Source organism: Saccopteryx leptura, chromosome 1 (genome assembly GCF_036850995.1).
Source record: "Saccopteryx leptura isolate mSacLep1 chromosome 1, mSacLep1_pri_phased_curated, whole genome shotgun sequence".
Lineage (NCBI taxonomy): Eukaryota > Metazoa > Chordata > Mammalia > Chiroptera > Emballonuridae > Saccopteryx > Saccopteryx leptura.
The window spans coordinates 224828383-224850578 of NC_089503.1; positions in this window are offsets into that span (position 1 = coordinate 224828383).

Genomic DNA, 22196 nt, shown 5'->3' on the forward strand with positions numbered 1-22196 from the left:
TTTCTATTTTATTATGTTATTTTTCCATTTTAAATTAAGCAAAAAAGACATTTTAGATTTTAGAAACTTGCATGATTAGTCTTTTAAGTCAAGCAAATATTAAACTTTGAACATCGAATGTTAACATGAATGTACATTATAGCCTAAGAATGACTTTTAGTTAACTGAACAAGAAGAAACAATTCTGAAACTAATTTTGAAAATAATTTCACTTTTATCTTACCAAAACTTGGAATTTTAAATTTCTTGTTTTTGTTTGTTGTTTTTTTGTTTTTGTTTTGTTTTTGTTTTTGTTTTTTTTGCCTGGAGGGTCTAATGGAAAATGTTGTCTTTCTCTACTTAGGTGCTAAGGAAACAAATTGCTTATAAAAAGCCTTAATATAAACATGCTTCTTTGTCAGCACAAGCAGTAAATGTCCATTTCTAGGATTTTTGGTTAACTGTGGCTGAAATTTCTTGGCTTTATATAAATAATGAACTCAATATCAAATTTTTTATCAAAAGATGTTGATGAACTAATAGTCAAGTCTAGGGTCAACAACAGATCCATTGTAATTCAAGAGGAAATAAATGACCATGTTAAATACAAACTATAGAACCACTGGATTTTCTCAAACTCAAGAACAAAAGTAAATTATTGGTTTAGTGCAGGAGCATAGCTATAAAGTACCTATATACATTTAGAATTAAATGATAATAGCTAGAATTCTTAAACACTTGCTGTGTGCCAAGTACCGTGTCAAGTGCTTAAGTAACTGAGGATGCATGACTAATAGTTGGCCACTTCACATAGGAGGAAACTGAAAATCAAGTTGAAGAATTTGAGCTACACACTGAGTCATAATGGAAGTAGAAATCACGTCCAGGTCTGTCCAGTGTGAGTAAACTAATCAATGAGCTGGACCTAAGACAGAGTTTTAAAAAATATTTTTCTCTTTACAAGTTCTGTTATTAGGGTATAACAATACCACCCAACTTTCTGATTTTAGTTACCATAAGAAATGTCAAAGAGTTGAGAGAAAATGACCCTTATGATTGTTTGTATCCATGATTCCTTTTTGAATTGGAGAATTCTCCCTAAAATTAGAATTTGGCTATTTCCCTATATAGCACTCTGATAAAATGCTCTATAAAGTACTATGTTTGTTTTCATTTAACAGGTGAAGAAAGGAGGGCCTAGAGAGGTTATGTAACTTGTCCAGTGTCACTCAGCTACTAAATGACAGCCAGGATGTAAAACCAGGCACTTTGGTGTCTGACCATGAGTCTTTAACATATCCTGAAAACCTTTCCAACGTGTCACACTGCCTGAGTTCCCTAGGCTCTCCCTCCCCAATTTTTCTGTTATTGGATCTACCCAGGACCTCTATCTGCATCCCAGGTCTGCCCCTGTTCTAAACAACTTCAGAAAGATAAAAAGTAGATATTTTCTCCTCTGAGATCTAACACAGACTCCTAATCGTGGTAATTTAGGCACAGTGGCAGTATTGAGATACAGGTCTGTTCCACCCAAGAATGATCAGTGCAAATCTCTTCTCCTTTTCTCCAGGTCTCTATCAATTCTGGCTTCCTGCTTTATATAATCTCTAGCTTTTCTAGTTCCCTAGCCGATGCCTGAGTCATCCTGAGAGATCATTTTCCCAATGAGTGGGCAGGGTTTAAAACTTCAGTAGGTTCCTCTCAACCTCCCCTTTTGGAGCCAAGAGCATTACCTCTGCATGGTCTCTTATTCTAGCCACTGGCTGGGGAACTGCCCTCTGAGTAGTCTGAGGACAGGGACTGTTACCTACCTAATTTCTAAATCTTGTATCTTACTTGGAGGAGAACACAAAGGACTCTCAGTTAAATTTGTTGATGTTCACAAAACATGAACAACATTTCACTCACATAATATATAGTGTTATTCAGTCTTAAATAAGAATATGAGGAAATATAGTCATTTGTGACAAAATGGTTGAAGGTTGAACCAGGAGGGCATTATATTATAAGTGAAATAAGCCAGACAAAGTCTTCATGTTATTACTTAGATGTGGAATCTTAAAAAAGAACTTTGAGCTCATACAAATGGTGAGAAGAAAAGTGGTTGCCAGGGGCTGCAGGGTGAGGGAAATTCAAGAGGAGGTTAGTAAAGGGATATATAAATTTTCTGTTTCGGCCCTGGCCAGTGGTTCAGTGGATAGAGCGTCAACTCAGTGTATGGATGTCCCGAGTTTGATTCCTGGTCAGGGCACACATGAGAAGTGATCATCTGCTTTTCCCCTGCTCCCTCTCCTCCTTCTCTCCTCTTCCCCGCCCACAGCTGGTGGCCCAGTTAGTTTGAGTGTAGTCCCGGGCACTGAGGATAGCTTGGTTGGTCCCAGCATGTCAGCTGTAGGTGCTAAAAATAGCACAGGACTCCAGCATGGCTCCAGACAGGATTGCTGGTTGGATCCTGGTGGGAGTCTGCCTCACTGTCTCCCCTCCTCTCACCTAAAGAAAAAGAAGTGGTTTTTTTTTTAGTTTTACATGAATTAAGTCTTAGTTTCTAATGTATAACATGGTGACTATAGTTGATAACACTGTATTATACAATTGAAATTTTCTAAGAAAGGAGAACTTAAATATTCTGACAAAAAAGAGAAAGAGAAATGTATGAGGTGATGGATATATTAAGTCAATGAGAGGGAGTCCTTTTACAATGCATACACATATCAAATAATCACATTGTTCACTTTAAATATCTTAAAATGGTATATGACAGTTATACTTCAATAAAGCTGGAAAAAATAAACTAAAGTACTGGTATCCAGATTTTATTTAAGTTACTGGTAAAAAAAAAAAAAAAAAAAAAAAAAAAAAAAAAAAAAAAAAAAGGAAGAAAACTCAGTAGAAAAAAGGACCAAATATTTGAACCTCATAAAAAACAAAACTTAGTTTGTTGCTAAACATGTAAGAGTTGTTCAGTGTCATTAGTAATCATGAAAAGGCAAATTAAAACTATAACAACATAACATTATACACCTATGAGATTGGCTAAAATGGGAACAGTGAGAGTTGCCCATACTACTGATAGGGCTGTAAATGAGTCCAACTACCTTGGAAAACAGTTTAGAATTAGCTGGCAGAGTTGAAGATGTGCATATCTTATTATCCTACAATCTCAACCGTAGTAACAGAACTCACCAAACCTCTTGCTCATTTGGATCAGAATACATTACATATAAAAGAATATCTATAGCATCATTGCTCATTATTATCCCAAACTATTAATAATCCAAATGTTAAACAATGGCACAGTGAATAAATAATAATAGTGTACTCATAGATTGGAATATTTTATAACAATAAAACAAAAAATACTGACTCTGTCTCAATTTTTCCACAGATAATACTCAATTAAAAAAATAGACAAATAATACATTTTGTATGGTTTTGGTCATATGCATTTCAAAGACTAAACTACATTTTTAAAGATGCACACAGAGTTGGGAAGCTACAGAGACAATGATCACTGTAAAAGTCAGAGCAAAGGTTATCTCACCACGGAGAGGCTGGATCTGGAGGAGACAATGAGGTAGAGGATGTCTCAGAGTGTAGCATGTTTTATTTCTCATTGGGGTGTTCTCTTTATAATTATTTATTATGCCATCAATTATACTTAGTGGCCTCTTTTGTATGGATGTAACATTTCATAATTTTTAAAAGGTTAAGAAAGAGCTCTGTATGGGGCCAGGTGGGAACTAGAAGCATCGGAGGGACTCTGTAAAGTACCTGTTTTCTGACCACTATGCTGTACATCTGAAACTAATGCAGAATGGGCTTGAATGTGGGCTGTAATTGAAAAATAAAATTTAAGTTAAAAAAAAGCCTACTTAACCAGAAAACATCACATAAATACCATCAAATTTTAATATTATAAAGATTTGAGGATGAGCATTAAAAAGAATAAATCACATAGGTTTGGTTTAAAAATGAAATGGCGTGTATATATGTATAATTATCAGACACTGCCAAATGTGTGATTTTTTTTTTTTTTTTTACTGTCATGTGGTGGGAAGTGGTCCGTGCTACTGGAGCTGCTTGTTCAGTTACAATAAAACATTTCAGATAATAATCACTGGAAATTAGAGAATGACAATACCCCTCTGTTACTGGTGAAATGAATAATAAAGAGCCTGCAGACAAAGCAAAGGGAGGGGGGATTTTAATTAATCAGCATGTTTATTTTAGTACAAGTGACACTCCCACCATCACTTTCTGTGTCCAGAGTCTATTCTTGCCATTTCTATGGGTGACACATCTTCTAAGACCCCACTCCTTCCTTTTCTTGTTGTCTTGGATATCTAGGAAAAGGTTTTTATTTAGCTCTGGCTGATTCTCACGTGAATCTTTTCACAAGAAGAACCTGATTTTTTTAAAAAAATAAGCCAATGGATTCTTATTAAAATATAAACAATAAAACTATGGGCATTACGGCAACAGATTTGGTTATAAAACCAGGAGCAGACTATGTCAGGACTAAAACATATTTAGACATTAAGTGAGAATATTATAAACAAGTATATGGTAAACAGAGCTGTCACAATAATATAAATGGAAGCCAGCCCTTATTTAATTTGACAGAGAATCCTTCAGCTTTCATCACCTAGGCCCTAGGGCAATAGAAAAGAACCAAATTACAAATAGAGGTGTGATTTTCAGCACCTCAAGGGCTTTTTCTTTCCACCAAGAGACGTATTTCCATTTTATTCTGAGTGTTGGGTGACCGTCCAAACAAAAAATGACCTTACCTGAAATAAGAGTAAATTTTAGCTCCTCAGCTGAGTGCAATAGCCAACGTCTATTTATCACTAAACATCTGCCAACTGCCTTACACATTTCCTTTAATCCTATTAAAATTTTGTAAAATAGGCAATATTATGTTCCCCTTTTTATAGGGAACAAACTGAAGCTCAGAGAAACGGAGTATTTGCACAAAGCAAATCAGTCAAAAGTCAGTCTCAGGATCCTAATCCCAAAGGCCCCAGTTAAACCACTACATCATATGTGATGACAAATGCCCTCCCATCAGCAAAAAGTCCAGAGACCCCACAGAACTTCCTGGCACTTCTGGAAATGTGCTGAATGTGGGAAATTTCATTCAGGCAAGCTATATGTAGCAGATAAAGGATGAGAAATATTTCCAGAAGTCTGCAGCAATGGAAGACTCTGAATTATAAAAAGCATTTAAAAGTTTAATGTTGTCTTCTTATCTGTGATTCTCTTAAATCTCTTGTCATTGCACTTTTCACATTAGATGCCATTTGTTTAGGATTCTCTTCTCTCTACTATATTTTGAAAACCAATAGAGCAAGGAAGTTCAAATTCTTATATGTCCAGGACCTCACACAGAATTTGGAATATAGCAGACACGATAAATATTTCTAACATTCAGGATTAAACAATAATGTAATAGTGCTTAAATTTAGCACTAATATGGGTCAGGAGATATAAGATATAATTTTTATATGTTATCACATGTATTCCTCATAAGAATTTAATGAGCTAAAATACTTGTATTAGTCTTATCGTTAAGCATTAATTATAAGCTCAGGTTTAGCTACAAATGACTTACTCAGTGTCATATAGATATTAATGGTGAAGTCAGAATTCAAATTCAGCATTGTCTGATTCTGGAGATCTCTGTACTAGCCTGTTCGCATATCTTAAAATTAGTAACTTTTATTAGAAAAAGTTAGTCATATTTAACTAGTAAACACTTTTTTATATAACTTTATGATAATTTTCACTGTTTAAGCTAGTATGAATAAATTTTCCTTTTGAAATAGCTTTAATTTTCTAGATGGGTGATTCTTTTAAAGTCAGATCTTTCTCCTGACCAGGTGGTGGTGCAGTGGATAGAGCATTGGCCTGGAACTCTGAAGACCCAGGTTTGAAACCCTGAGGTTGCTTGCTTGAGCACGGACTCACCAGCTTAAGCACAGGTTCGCTGGCTTGAGCGTAGGATCATAGACATGAGCCTATGTTTGCTGGCTTGGGGAAGGGGTCAGTGGCTGGGCTGGAGGTCCCCCGGCCCTGTCAAGGCACATATGAGAAAGCAATCAATGAACAACTAAAGTGCCGCAACTATGAGTTGATGCTTCTCATCTCTTTTCTGTCTGTCCCTCTCTCTCTCTCTCATGCTAACAAAAAAACAAAAACAAAAACCAAATAACAAAACAACAACCAAAAAACCAAAAAAAAAAAACCCAAAAAAGAGCTAGGCCTTTCTTCTCCATTGCAACCCACTACCATAGCTGCACATGCAGGGAAATTAGCCATGCTTGTTTGTTCTGGCCTGCAAAGACTGAAGAGCCGAGTAGTGAAATCACGTTCCTGTTGATTGTATAATAGACAGTAAAATATATAGCAATTGCAGCAGAGTCACAGAAAACACAAATTATTCTTCTGAAATATAGTCACTTAATTTTTAATAGTTCTGATTGACCTCAAATATAATTCTTATCTATTTAAGAAAACAGAGGCTGTTTGATGCAGAAGAACACTCCAGTTTGAGGAAAGAAGAAAATGAAACCTTTTAATCATCTGGAAAGCTGCAAATATACTTACAGACATTGTAGGTGTGGTTTCATCTAGGACTAGCTGTTTTTATTAAAGTTATTTTTTTCCTATGCAGTATGCGTCAGTACTTTGTTTTAATGAGAAATTAAAGTAGCATTATCAGAGCTGTGGGAACAATTTCACACTTCAAACAAGAGCTTGGAAAAAACATCCAACCATGTATTTGAAGTAGATATATATAAAAAACCCACTCATTCTGGAATTTTTCCAAACTTGCTCATGATAATGTGAACTTTTGAGAACTATAAAACAGCTCAAAGAAATGTTCAAAGGAAATGCTCACCAAGAATTGCTTATCCATAACAACTCATGGATTCTAAGCTTAAATTATTTCTATAAATAATACCAGTAAAATTATGATACTGTCCAATCATTAGGCCAAGATTCAGCAAGAGCTACTAATGTGTTTTTTTTTAATTTTCTTTCTATTATTCCTTTAACTTCCTGCTCAAACCATCACACAAGAAAGTATAAGAAAATTAAGCACAGTCCTTAATTAGGAAGGACAGAATTAGGAAGGCAATTAAGGAGGCAGAAAATTAAACCATTTATTCTGGGAGATAATGAATTACCCATGATTGGGGATATAGAAGCAGAGAATTGGCAATCACTGGTCAGGATAGGGTGAAATATTGAGGACTCAGTTATAATTAAAGTCTTTTTCCATATCTGAAGATCTGTGATACTAATGTTCATTTGTGCTCATGGCTTGTACTTACCTGCTGTGAGATAATCCTACCCTCTCTTAACTTCACTTTCTTTATTTTATTTATTTTTTTATTTAGTGAGAGGAAGGGGAGGCAGAGGCAGATGCCTGAATGCCTCTCAACCGGTATCCACCTGGCAAGCCCACTAGGGGGCAATGCTTTGCCCATTTGGACCCTTTGCTCTGTTGCAACCAGAGCCATTTTTTAGTGCCTGAGGCAGAGGCCATGGGGCCATCCTCAGTGCCTGGGGCAACATTCTCCAATTGAGCTATGGCTGCAGGAAGAGAATAGAGAGAGAGAAAGAAAGAGAAATAAGCAAGAGGCGGAAGGGTGGAGAAGCACGTGGTTGCTTCTCCTGTGTGCCCTGACTAGGAATTGAACCCAGGACATCCACATGCCAGGCCAACACTCTACCACTAAGCCAACCAGCCAAGGCCAACTTCACTTTTTAAGAGCAGGATTCACTCTCAGGCCTTTGATTTCTGACTGGCTGGAAACCACACCACTGGGTCCAGGAGCATCTCTGTCCAGAGACAGTTAAAATGAGGTAGAGTAAAACTACTCTGTGCTTGTTTTTAGAATTCTGTCCAGAGAACCTACCTGGGTCCTCCTGCAGTCCTGATCCACTTATTTATCTATAAACACAGCTAGTGAGAGGCAGGTTCGGATTTCAACCAAGGTCAGGCTCCAAATCCCATTTCCTATTGCACCATGCATCATCCACTATCCTAGATGTTTGGCAACTGCTTGGAACGCAGCATGACAAAGTTGCCTCGTCTACAGTGCACAAAGGTCATGGTCATGGCTAAACCAGACTTCTGCAGCTGAAAAGATTCTCCAGCCCATCATCCAGGCTACCATTGATCTCTCCAGCATACCAACTGTGTCCTTTCAAAGAAGTGGAGCTATATTCCTGCTGGTAATATTTCCCACTAGGGAACCACTGGCTATAGGATTAAATTTGTGTGCCCTAGCTGAATTGGAGAAATTACAATAATTATTGTGATATAGTAATCACAAAATTATTGAATTTAACCCAGAAAGTATCTTTGATGTTTTTGAATTTATAGCTTACTATTTAGAGGTAAAGAAATAGAGGGTTAGCAGAGTCTATGTAGCACAATCTAGCTGAGCTAATGCTGGGACTAAGGCGCTGTTCTGCCCTTTCTACAACATCGTCCTTCCACACTCACCACGGAGGGAACTGAAGGTGAGTAACCCTCTGTGTGTGTCCATAGGGAACTTGGGCAGACTTACCACCACGAACAGAGACCAACAATAACAATAAAATAATCAGTAGACTTCTCACACGATCAGCTATACAGAGAAAAGTGCTCCAAACAAAGCTAAGGCAGGTAAGATCAAACACCTGCTAGAGGAAAAGAAAATTGTAAATTTAAAGTACTGTTTACCCTAAAACAACTCAGGTTTGAACTGTGCAGGTTGACTTATATGCAGAAACTTTTCAATAAATATATACAGTACTATAAATGTATTTTCCTTATGATTTTCTTAATAGCTCTTTTAGGAATATGGTATATAATACATATGGCATACAAAATAAGTGTTGATCAACTGTTTATGTGATCAATAAGGCTTCTGTTCAACAGTAGGTTATTAGTAGTTAAGTTTTGGGGGAGACAAAGGTTATATGCAGATTTTTAACTGTGGTTAGTAGGGGTAGGCAGCCCTAATCCTTACGCTGTTTAAGGCTCAACTTTATATAGATTTTGAAACACTTGTTATGACTTCAGTAGGCATATTCTTAAGTATTCATTCTACTATTTAAAAAATGTTTTAATGGAATTCTCAAATACTTTTCTTTGCAACATATTTACCTGTAAAATAGGATAAAATCTAGCTGCTGGACAAATGAGAATATGATTTATTTAGCTAATGCTGAAGACTTCTTAAGCAGTGCTTAATACGGCAACTTGAGCATGAAGCTAGCTTATTATTCAAAAACAAGCTTTCTCCTGTTCAAATTTCAGCCCCAAGTGAAAATTTCAACCAACAGTATAAGTAGGTGAAAAAGCATCTTAATTATGAAAAAATAAAGGCATTTTTTCCTTAAGGTTTAAAACAAATGCTTATGACATAAAACTCTACATACACATTATGCCAATGTCAAATTTCTACTTTTGAAATGGTATGATAATTATATAAGATGTTACTGTTGGAGAAAACTTGGTGAAAGCCAACTTCCTATGAATCTAGAATTATATTCAAGTAAAAAGTAAAAAACACTAACTTCTGAGGAAGTTAACTAATAAAAATAATGCACACCTATTGCACATCATTTCATGACATATTATTATTAATATCATGATCAATTGTTATTATGAAAATATACAGTGGTCTCTTGCATCTGCTTCTTTTTTTTTTTAAATCAGAAATACGAGGTAGACTCATTTCCAATATCAGCATCACAAGCAACTCACTAAATGCCAAATATATTCTTCCATTAATTCAGTCTGTTATTTGTACCATTTAGGCACCTGAACCTTCACATTGATTCATATTTTACTTTGATATTCATTCAGAAAAGTACATTAAATCTCAAAGCACAGAAGATAGACCTATTCCTTGGTTCATTTAAATATTTAAATATTGTCGATGTTGATAGAATCTTTTTCAATGTTAAATATTGTGGCCAAATTTTGTTCTTAATTGGGAAAAAACCTGACTTAAGACATTTTTACTTTTATTAAATATAAGCTAAAGTTTAGCTGCTAAACGGATCATGATTCCTATGCCACATCCCCACTGTTCAGTTATTCTTGTGGAATGTTGGGGTTGGAGAAGAACATAGTGCCATATAACCCATATTCCACATTTTGTAGATGATGAACGTCAGGCTTAGTAAGATCAGATGACTCACTCACTAAGGCTACCAGTTGTCATTGCAAAACCTGGGACATCGTTATCACTATAAACAATTTGCAGATAAATTTTGTTTTCCTGAGTTCAAAAATCACCTCTACCACCTCACAGCAATGGGACCTGGGCAAGTAATGTACTTTCTCTGTGCCTCAGTTTTTATATCTGTAACATGGGAATACTAACTGGAGTTGCTGAAGTCTCTCTGAAGTGGTTTGATACTTTTTTTTTTTTTTTTGTATTTTTCTGAAGCTGGAAATAGGGAGAGACAGTCAGACAGACTCCCGCATGCGCCCCACTGGGATCCACCCGGCACGCCCACCAGGGGCCATGCTCTGCCCACCGTGGGGCCATGCTCTGCCCCTCCGGGGGGGTCGCTCTGTTGTGACCAGAGCCACTCTAGCGCCTGGGGCAGAGGCCAAGGAGCCATCCCCAGTGCCCGGGCCATCTTTGCTCCAATGGAGCCTTGGCTGCGGGAGGGGAGGAGAGAGACAGAGAGGAAGGGGGGGGGTGGAGAAGCAAATGGGCGCTTCTCCTGTGTGCCCTGGCCGGGAATCGAACCCGGGTCCCCCGCACGCCAGGCCGACGCTCTACCGCTGAACCAACTGGCCAGGGCCGGTTTGATACTTTTAATTCTAGATAAGTTATAGTTTAGCTGAGGCAATTTTATGCTTGCAATTCTAGATATTCTTTTTTAATTAAAGTTATTGGGGTGGCATTGGTTAATAAGATTATAATAAGGTTATATTTTTATGATACATCATCCTTAGTAAAAGGCAAAAGATTTATGTGATCTGAAGAGAAACCAGAGTTCATCTTTATATATCATTGTGTGTCCATCACCCAACATTAAGTCATCTTTAATCAGCATATATTTGACATCCTTTATGCTTTCCTACTATACCTTCCCTCTAGTAACCACCATACTGCTGTCTGTGTCTATGAGTTTTTGTTTTTCTTGCTTGTTCATTTGTTGCTTTTAGTTTCATGTTCCACATATGTATAAAATCATATGGTTCTTAACTTTTTATATCTGACCTATTTTGCTTAGCATGATATTCTCAAGTTCCATCCATGTTGTTGCAAATGGCAGTATTTCATCTTTTCTTATGGTTGAGTAGTATTCCATTGTGTGTATGTACCACATTATCTTTAACCAATCGTCTATCAAAGGACACTTTGGTTGTTTCCATTCTTGGCCACCATGAATAACATTGAAATAAACATAGGGGTGCATATATTTTTGGGAATAAATGTTTTCAGATTTTTTGTGTAGATATCCAAAAGATGAGTTGCTAAGTCATATGATAACTATTTTTATTTTTTAAGGAATCTCTCCATTCTGTTTTCCATAGTGGCTGTACCAGTTACATTCCCACCAGCAGTGAATGAGGGTTCTTTTTTCTCCACAACCTCTTCAGCACATTTATTACCTATGTTGTTGAAAATAGCCATTCTAATAGGTGTGAGGTGGTAGCTCATCGTAGTTTTGATTTGCATTTTTCTAATAGCCAGTGAGGTTGATCATCTTTACATTTATCTATTAGCCATTTGTATGTCTTCTTGGGAGAATGGTCCATTCAGATCAGCCACAGACACAGAGAGAGTCCACAGCTGTTATCAGACTTCTCAGTGGAGGCTCTAATCTCACAGTGTTATGGAGGCTGGCTTACTTGACTCTTGTTTTGTCATCTGGGCTACTTAAATGCTTATGCATGATCTTAGTCTTTCCAGCTTTGTTAGAATCATTTGATAGAGTATGACACTCTACCTAAATTAGTTACAGTTAAAAAAAGAGCACTCATTAAACATAGTTATAATGTATGTATTTCATTTATAATTATTTGTTTCTATTCAGAAAAGAGTATTTTCTCCTCATGATCTTAGCTTTTGAATCTTAGTCTAAGCATTTATATTTAGTAAATTCAATATATCCACTAACCCTTTTAACCTAACCCCTTCTTGACTTTATTATGAGATTTATAAATTTTGTTCCGTGCCTCTAATACAAAGAATCTCTTAAAGGGTGGGTATATGCAAACACTCCAGTTATATACCCAGGTTATTTTTTAATACCTAGATCAATGAATCCAAATAGCAAGTTTCTAAACAAAGATGCAAAGTGCCTCAGATTTCTAATTTCTATTCTGAAATCTGTTTAACACTTATAGATTTTCAGGGATTGTTTATTTCCCACTAAGGGGATTTTAATTAGTAATGGTATCTTGTTATGGCTTTCCTAGGTGTGAATATTGGCCAGGAAGCCTGTTTTCTCAGTCACTGGAAACATCATTTAGAAATGTTGGTATCGATCTGTTCTTGTAGTACATGCTCTGGTGCACCAGTCAGATGATCTCTCCTGCAAGATTCAAGCACTCAGTCCCTTCAGCTGTTGGTAGTTGGTTGATTACAGGTCTTGTTTTGATAATGAGAAATTTTCCAGCCATGTTTCACTCATAGTGCAAAAAGTCCACAAGCCAAAAGGACTTGCCACATGGAGTTAATGCCCCTCCCTTTATATCACTTTATAGCTACTCAGGACTTTGAAATCCCAGCCCAAACAGACTTGAGCTTGCTTCATTACTAGAAAGTAGTATAATTATTATAAGTTATTATAATAACTTATATACCATACATGGTATAACTTATATAACTTATAATTTATGTATAAGTTCTAAACTTATTCCCTAAGCTTATATACATTTGATAGAAGATTTCTTTTTTTTTCAGTATAATTTCCCAGAAGTTCATCCAGGAAGTTTTATGTATTACTGGCTTATTACATTTTAGTACAGAGTAGTATTTTCTAGTATGATATATTATAATTTGTTTAACCACTCATATGTTTTAGGATATGAATTTTTTCCAGTTTGAGGTTATTATCAATAAAGTTGTTGTGAAGCTTGACCAGGCAGTGGTGCAGTGAATAGCACATTAGCCTGAAGTGCTGAGGACCCAGGTTCAAAACCCTATGGTCACCAGCTTGAGAGAAGGCTCATTTAGCTTGAGCATGGGATCATACGCATGACCCCAGGGTTGCTGGCTTGAGCCCAAGGTTGCTGGCTTGAGCCCAAGGTCACCAGCTTGAGCAAGGGGTCACTGGCTGGCTGAAGTTCTGGGTCAAGGCACATATGACGAAGCAGTTGAGACCCTGGTTGGTTGCCTCAGTGGTAGAGCATCACCCAAAATGTGGAAATCCCAGTTCAATTCCTGGTCAGGGCACATAGGAGAAGTGACCATTTGTTTCCCCACCCCTTACCCTCCCCTTCTGTCTGTCTCTCCTACTCCCACAGCCATGGCTCAAATGGCTCAAGTGAGTTGGCCCTAAGCACTGAGGATGGCTCCATGGCCTCACCTTAGGCACTAAAATAGCTCGGTTACTGAGCCATGGAGCAGCAGTCCCAGATAAGCAAAGCATCACCTGGTAGGAGGCTTGCCGGGTAGATCCTGGTCAGGGCGCATGTATGAGTCTGTCTCACTACCTCTCCACCTTTCATTTAATTAAGAGAGAGAGAGAGAGAGAGAGAGAGAGAGAGAGAGAGAGAAAGCAATTGATCAACAATTAAGGTGCTGTAACTATGAGTTAATGTTTCTCATCTCTCTCCCTTCCTGTCTGTCTGTCCAACCCCCACCCTTGCTTAAAAAACAAACAAACAAGCAAACAAAGTTGTTGTGAAGATTTGTATATAGTTTTTTTCATGTGAACATACAATTCCATTTTTCTGGAGTAAATGCTCAAGAGTACAAATGGCGGGTTGCATAGTAATTATATATTTAGTTTTTATAAGAAACTGTCAAACTGTTTTCCAGAGTTGCTGTACCATACTATATTTACATCAGCATTGTATAAATGATTCAGTTTCTTCATATCCTCTCCAGTAGTTGGTGTTGTCATTATTTTTATTTTAGCCATCCTGATACAAGTATAATAATTATCTTATCATGGTTTAAATTTGCATTTCCCTAATGGCTAATGAAGTTGAACACCTTTGCAAATGCTTATTTGCCATCTGTATATCTTAAATGTCTGTTCATGTCTTTTGCTCATTTTTCTGATTGGATTATTTGGTTTTTTTTACTGTTGATTTTTGAGAATTCTTTATGTATTATTACAGATATTAGTCCTTTGTCAGATATGTGGTCTACAAATATTTATTTCCCAGTCTATAGTTTATCTTTTCCATCGTCTTAAGATCTTTTGCAGACTATAAGTATTCAATTTTGATGAAGTCCAACATACCAATCTTTCTTTTCATAGATTGTCCTTTTGGTGTCAAATCTTAGAATTCTCTGTCTAGAATTTGAAGATTTTCTCTTATGTTTTTCCTAAATGTTAGAATCCATGAGAGTCCAAAACGACCAGTGTAACAGGCTTAATTGAAAGGAAGAAAGGAACCCTGCCAGGCTGACTCATAAGGGAGAGTTGCACCGAGCACAGCCTGGGACCGGGTTTTAAGGGTTTTGGGGAAGGGGGTAGGAAGGCTCGTGGGGTATTTAGCCCATTGGCTGCTGGACCAAGGAGGGTCTTTTATGGAAGTTTGCCAGGACTTCTCGGCTTGTGAGGTCAGACATTCTTTGCGGTTGGTCATCTGCTGCGAGCCCTGAAACAGAATTACTGGCAGGGTTAAAGAAATGAAACCTAAGACTAAATAATTTCTATTTTTTGTTTTATATTTAATGTCTATGATCAAGTTTTAATTAGTTTTTGTATAAAGTATGAGGTTTCAATTGATTTTCTTATTTTTAAACTACATTTTTCAAAGATAACTTTGGGCCATTTTGGGGTTTTCTAGCCTGTTTCATTGATCTAGATGTCTATCTTGGCACCAATATCACACAGTCTTGATTAATGTAGCTATATTTTAGACCTTAAACATAAGGTAGATATATTTTTTAAATTTTATTCTTCTTTTTCAAGAATAAATTATCTATGCTAAGACTGTACCTTCCAACATAAATTAAAAATACGTTTGTCTATATTATTACAGATTTTTATATGCTGAGAATTTTATTTAAAAGTTAATGGTTAAGCATAAGCTTTTTTTTCTTTTTTGTAGTTACTATTTCTAAATGGAAGATAATATTGCAACTAACAATATAGCGAGCATTTACATTAAAAATAAAATGTGTTATTATTACTATAAATTTGACATTAAGAATAGAGCATTTGTGACCATGTAAAATTTTGGTAACATTTTATATACAATGCCACTTGGCTGAGAATAATAAGAATTAAAAATGATTTACCATAGTATGTTATTGTGATTATGTGGGCACCATGGTTAGAAGAAAACAACAATACTCAGTAGAAGGACATAATTATTTGAAACTCTTTTTGTTCTATTTCAGTGGCCTTGTGAGAGGAACAATGTCAGCTAAGCTATTCTGCCCTTCCTTGACCTTGAATGAAGATAAGCCTTCTAGCCTATTGCTGAGGTAAGATACCCTCTGGCTTTTCTGTTTTGTCATTGTCATCATACAAGGTCCTCAAGCCTGAAGAGCAATTCAACAGCTCTTTTTTTTTTTTGTAAATCACATCCCAAGTATATCTCTTCCAAATAATTTCTTTCCTTAGTTTGTTTTAATCCTGTTGGTAAATAAACCATAGTTAGAGCCTGTAGTCGATAGTGTTGGAGGTTTCTTCTCACCCCATTTCCCTGAAAGCTGCCATGTTTTTAGCAAGTAAATGACTAGAAAGGAATTGTTGAGCTAAAACGAACCCTCTGCCATGTTTTTAATATGCAACCTATTTTTCCCACTTTCAACCCTAAGCCTGGCCATAGGCGGATGAACTAGAAATGGATGATTGACCTTAGCTCTTCCTAATCTGTTATATCTCTCAGAAGTCTGGAATCTGAATTAGAACATGCTACTCATAGAAACCCAACAGCCAAGGCTGTAACTGTGTGTAAAGTCATCTTTAGCCAATATCCTGGAATCCACTAAGCCAATTTTCTGTGAGACCAAAGATAATGAGTACTGATTGGATTTCGCCAATGGAAAAATGCATGGAAACATAGGCTAAGCCAGGGGTATATCTCATAGGCATAAATTTGCCTCTAAAAATGAGGGGGAAGTGCGAAAGATTTCTTTGAACATGTGAACATAAAGAAGGATAAATTATTTCTGGCAAAATACCCTAAGGATATTTCCAAATTGAGAAGTGTGGGTGGTTTCCTCAGAGCAAAATGTACTGTATAGGAGGATTTTTCTTCGTTTTGGTGCTACTTCCTCCAAAAGATGTATCGAGTTGTGCATTGTCTAGGAAGCTATATTAAATAGACTGAAATATGCTTTCAGTGTCCTCTTCTGATTTTACCAGTCCATATCTTCCCCATTGTACCTTGTCACATTTATGTTCCATATTTTTTTTTAAGTAAAGCTTCAGGCAGAAGTGGATCTACCAAATACATACTATATATGGATATAGAAAAGGAAGAGGTGTAAGAGGCTGCCTTGGGGTCTTTTAATATCCATATATAACATTCAACAGTGCTTATTTAAAGAAAACTATCATTTAAGACCCAAACAAAGCTTTAAAAATGGTTGACTATTCAGAGGAAGGCATATAATTATCTAGAAAGTTAAGAGAAACAATTAGTTCATTTTATAGTCCAGAAGCTAAATTGAGCATCTCATAGCAGAGAACAGATGCTGCCTCTAAGTGGTCTCACAGCTCTTATTTCTTTCGTTTAACACAATAAAGATGAATAGAAATATGGGATGGGGGGCGTGGAAGGAGCCAGGGTATTTCTTTTCCATCTTTGATTTGAAACTTTTGATTCAGCGTCCTTTATTTTTTAATGCTCTCATTTTCTGTTCCCTCCCTCTAATGCTACAGGTTTCTGCCCACACCCTCTTTGCTACATGGGGAGCTAGCTCACCCAGCGAATTTCCTCTGCTTCGGAATGCATCACAAGAAAGCCCCAGAACAAATAACACCCTTAGTTTTCCACAGTTAAGCCTTATTAATTGCATGAGTTTCAGTTTCTAACTTTTATAATCTCTCCCTTTTGTCCTTCACACAGTTGGTTTGGTGTGACTGGGATTGCATCTGCATTATTAGGAAAAACTAAAACTGTTAGCTGATTGATTACTGCAGACAATGCCAAACAGTTCAATTTTCCTCAAACTGAACACTTTTATTTTAAAAACACTGAATCTGCTTTTATTTCTCTTACTGTTAGAAAAGATCTCCATTTCCTTAGTAGAAAAATCTACGTATTCACCTTGTATCAAACTCCTTTTGAAATAAACACAATTTCTACTTAGGTCATGTATCAACTTTAGGTTTAGTTGATAAAGATATAAAAAGAAATTGGAGACTATTCTTCACCATTAAGGGTAAACATATCAGAAGAATAACAAAACCTACTGTTCATTGAAAATAATAATAGACAATGCTTACTGAACACGCTCTATATGCCTGCTTTTTTAAAAATGCTTAACCTATAATATTTCATTTGATTCTCACAAAAATCCTGTATGGTATATTATCCTCAACTTATCATTCTCATTTTCCTCATGGGATTGCTAAAGCACAGAGAGCATCAGAGAGTTGTTCAAGCTCATACAGCCCAGTGGGGCAGAACTGGGAGTTAAAAGTACAGTCCATTCCAGAAAATGTGCCTGTAACCTCAGTTCCACACTGCCTTTCAGCAATCCGAGGAATGCATAAATAATTGGAAATATCTCTTTCAAACAAGTATTGTGTTTACATATGATTGTTGGATGATTCATTCTCAGCCACTGCTTTTACATTTTGGACTTCTAAAACATCTTTTATTTAACATCCCATGTACAATAGTTGATTCTTACTTGTAAAAGCATAATAAAGTGTTTCACAATCAATAGAACAAGGAGTAAAGACATGTTACATTTTGATACCTGATGATTGAATACAGTTTGTAAGATGATCTAGAGGATGTGCAACAATATCAATTATAATATTTCTCTCTCCATCTTAGACTTATCTTTAAATCTCTATTTCTAAATGTCTTTTCAATAGCTGCACATGGGTCTCACACAAGCATTGCAAATCTAGCATCTGTACCTGCTACTACCAGTCTTCACCCTGCACGCAAACCCAACTCTGCTTTTTCTTTTCATTTTCCTTGTCTCTGTTAGTGGAAACACCAATTATCAAGAAAAAAAAAATTAGAATTATCTTAATTTCCTTTCTCCTTTTTGCCAAATATTACCTCTGAAATATCTTCTTCTTTTTGTACCTCCATACTTTGCAAAGCCTTACTTGAAACTCTTCTCATTCCTTGGTTAGCTTTCTCTGATTGTTTTAGGTCAGTGGTCCCCAACCCCCCCGCCCCCCCCCCCCCCCGCCCCGGGCCACGGACCAGTACCGGTCTATGTGCCATTTGGTACCGGTCCACAGAGAAAGAATAAATAACCTACGTTATTTCCGTTTTATTTATATTTAAGTCTGAATGATGTTTTATTTTTAAAAAAATGACCAAATTCCCTCTGTTACATCCATCTAAGACTCACTCTTGACGCTTGTCTCGGTCACGTGATACATTTATCCATCCCACCCTAAAGGCTGGTCCGTAAAAAAATTTCTGACATTAAACCGGTCTGTGGCCCAAAAAAGGTTGGGGACCACTGTTCTAGGTTATTATTTCCAGACTACCTTCCAAACAACTGCCTGGTGAATTTCCTGACATTCAAATCCTATCATGCTACATACACCCCTTCCACTTCAATCACACTAATGCACACTCATTCTCTTATGAGGAGAAATGTTTTATGACTTTGTTATAATCTTGTGGTCCCCTACTTAATTGCCTGACTGACTTCTATTCTTCCCCCATAAAGATCGATCACTACCTCCTTTTAGAAATGTTTTCTCATGGAAACGCCACATCCGCCACTAAATTGAATGTTCTTTCTACATGTTGCCACTTCCCTAGGCACTTCTGTTTTTTGTAATAGATGTTGGAATTTACACATACTGTCTCTAATCATTTTTATTTGTATGCTTTTGGCGTACCTTCTCAGTGTGAGACTTTTGAAGAGAGAGACTACGTGTTCATCATCCCTGTAGCCCAGCACCTTGATTTGTTCCTGGAACATTGTAAGTGCTCAACTCATACTTGTTGAATTGAACTAAAATTTTAATACCTGTCCGAAAATAAGCAGAATTATTGTTGGCTGCCTGAACTATAAGAACAAAAGCAAAATGATAGAAAATGAAATATAACAGAAAATAACTTTCAGGGCTGTTATGGTTCTTTGCACATTAATTTTAATTACCTCTATATTCTATTTGTACATCTATGTTAATTTATAATACAAGATTTTTTTGTATTATAATACAAGAATTTATGATTATGGCACCTCAAGACTTTGAAACACCAAGATTAACTATTTATAATATATTAGATCTTTGATCACACACTTATTTATGTATTCTTAATTCAATTTATTGGTGTGACATAGGTTAATAACATTCTATAGGTTTCAGGTGTACATGTCTATAATACATTACTGTATGCTGTATTGTGTGTGCACCACCCCAAGTCCAGTCTCCATCACCATTTATCCCCTCTTGACCCCTTCTACCTCCTGTCCACCCCTTTCCCTCTTGTTATCTGTATACTGCTGTCTGTGTCTGAGTTTTCTTTTCTCTGCCTGATCTCTTCACCTTTTCACCCAGCTTCCAGCCCCCTTCCCCTCCAACAGCTTTCAGCCTGTTCTCTGTATCCATGAGTCTGTTTCTCTTTCATTAGTTAGTTTGTTTATTTTGAGCATTAACTTCCACACAATGGGTTGACATTTCCCATTTTGTTCATTTTCTTTTTGTTCTATTTTTATTGCATCTCCCTTGCTGTCAGGCTTGGGTGTGAATTCATGAAGACTGAGCTAAAGGGCATTCTGGAAAACTGTATTCATACACATTCTGTGAAGTCGTACAGTACTTGTCTTTCTCTGACTGGCTTACTTCTCTTAGCATGGTGCTCCCCAGGTCACTCCCTGTGCACCAGTCCCCTTGACTGCCTGTGAAACCTGCCATGCTTCTCCTCCCACTCCAGTGTGCCCTGGCTATGCTCTCCATCTCTGCCAATGCCTTCTGTGTCAGAGAGGTTTTGTGTTCAGCAAGATGTCATCTGTGCCAGGTGTGCTGTTGCCCAGCCCACTCCTCTCCAAAGAGATTGTTATTAAAACCAACCTGGATAACCTAAGGCAGAGAAGGTATATGATTAGGACACTAACAAAATAAAGGCAACAAAAAACAAATTGGTAAATAATGTCTTTGACATTTAAAAATTTATTGATTTAGCCTTTCTAGCAAAATCATAATTTAAATTTTACATGTCTTTCACACTCTGGAATAATAATAATTATTTTTATTGGTTGTCCACATAGGAGAATCATAATGTCTTCAGCCTCAGGGCCTCTAGAAATCTCAGGGCAGCCTCATTAATACTAATGTCCATCGGTGTCCAGACAGCGCCTGTGGGTGCTCAGTATAAAGGCTGCTGATGTCCATGCTGCCAACTACATCTCACATTTGAAGCCCAAACATACGGTTGACATTTCCCATTTTGTTCATTTTCTTTTTGTTCTATTTTTATTGCATCTCCTTTGCTGTTAGGCTTGGGTGTGAATTCATGAAGACTGAGCTAAAGGGCATTCTGGAAAACTGTATTCATACACATTCTGTTCAGACTTTGATCTTGGTTTCTTGATGGCCTTTTCTCTTGGGATAAGTTGCTTATGACGAGGCACCTTAGAGAGATTGCCCCACGGCTGCCATCATTCTTGGTGGTTTTACAGTGAGAGTCACTGAAATTAGGTTCTACATGGGAACCCTGATTCACTAATGCATTTCTAATTATTTTGCAGTGACAATTTTTGAAATGAAAATAATGTTTTCTTTTATCAAGCACTAGTTACCAGAACTACTTCTTACCTAATCAATCTCATTAACCAGGATTTTACTGTATCATTTTGATCTCAGAATTCTAAAATATGCATTTGAGGATTTTAAAAATAATTAAGAAACACACATACTAGCAAAAATTAAGATAGCCTGTGTTAAAAATAAGGAAGACAACTTAGGTAATACACTTCATGAAACACAGACTTCATTCCCAAAGATCCACAGAATTGCAAAATGGGGGGGGGGGGGGAGACAGGAAGTTTTATAGGAGAAAGAAAAAAGAAAAACAAAGAAGAAAAATGTCAAAAATAAATAAGTAACCAGAAACTGAGTATAAAACCCAGCCAGAGTTGTTTTCTTGTTTTGGGATTGGATAACTGGATAGACAGCATTGCTGGTCAACTGGAACATTTACAGGGGCAAGAAAGTTTTCTCAGTTTCAGTTTGTTGATGTAACAACACCTTGGGCAGGAGAGGCTTCATTTCAGGCCTAGAAGTGTATTTCAACACTTGTCACACGTAACCTGTGTCCAAATTGTCCTTAGAGATTAGGGGTTGAGTAGGAGCTGCACGAAGTAACTGAATACCTACTTCTCATCTAAAAATTCCATGTGGAAAGTTCAGGTGGCTTTGGAGTTGGTGGGACAAGGAGTAAGCAAGTATAAGAGGATTGCCTTCTAATCCTTATCTAAACATCCCTGGGTTTACCTGAGTCTGTAGGAACATTTCCAAAAACTAACTATCATGACTTTTCTTATTTCAAAGCAACAGAAGTGGTGATGACAGTAACAATGGGTGATTCCTTGTCTTGACCATCTGCTCTCTTCTCTGTGCTCTGCAGCACAGCAACTGTTGAAATCATTGAACATGATGACTGACAATAAACAAGTAAATGCTACGGAATCCTAAATTGCTACAATACATAGTCTTGTTTAAGAAGTCATCCTTAAATATAAAACTGAAATAAGTGTAGACAATTTGAGCCATTTTGTGATAAATGCTGTTATTAGTTTGGGTAAATCTCAGCTGCAGTGACAGAAAAGAAAATTACAATGGACTTTTTAGAAAAGATAGTTTATTTCTCCATCATATAATAACCAATATCACCCCAA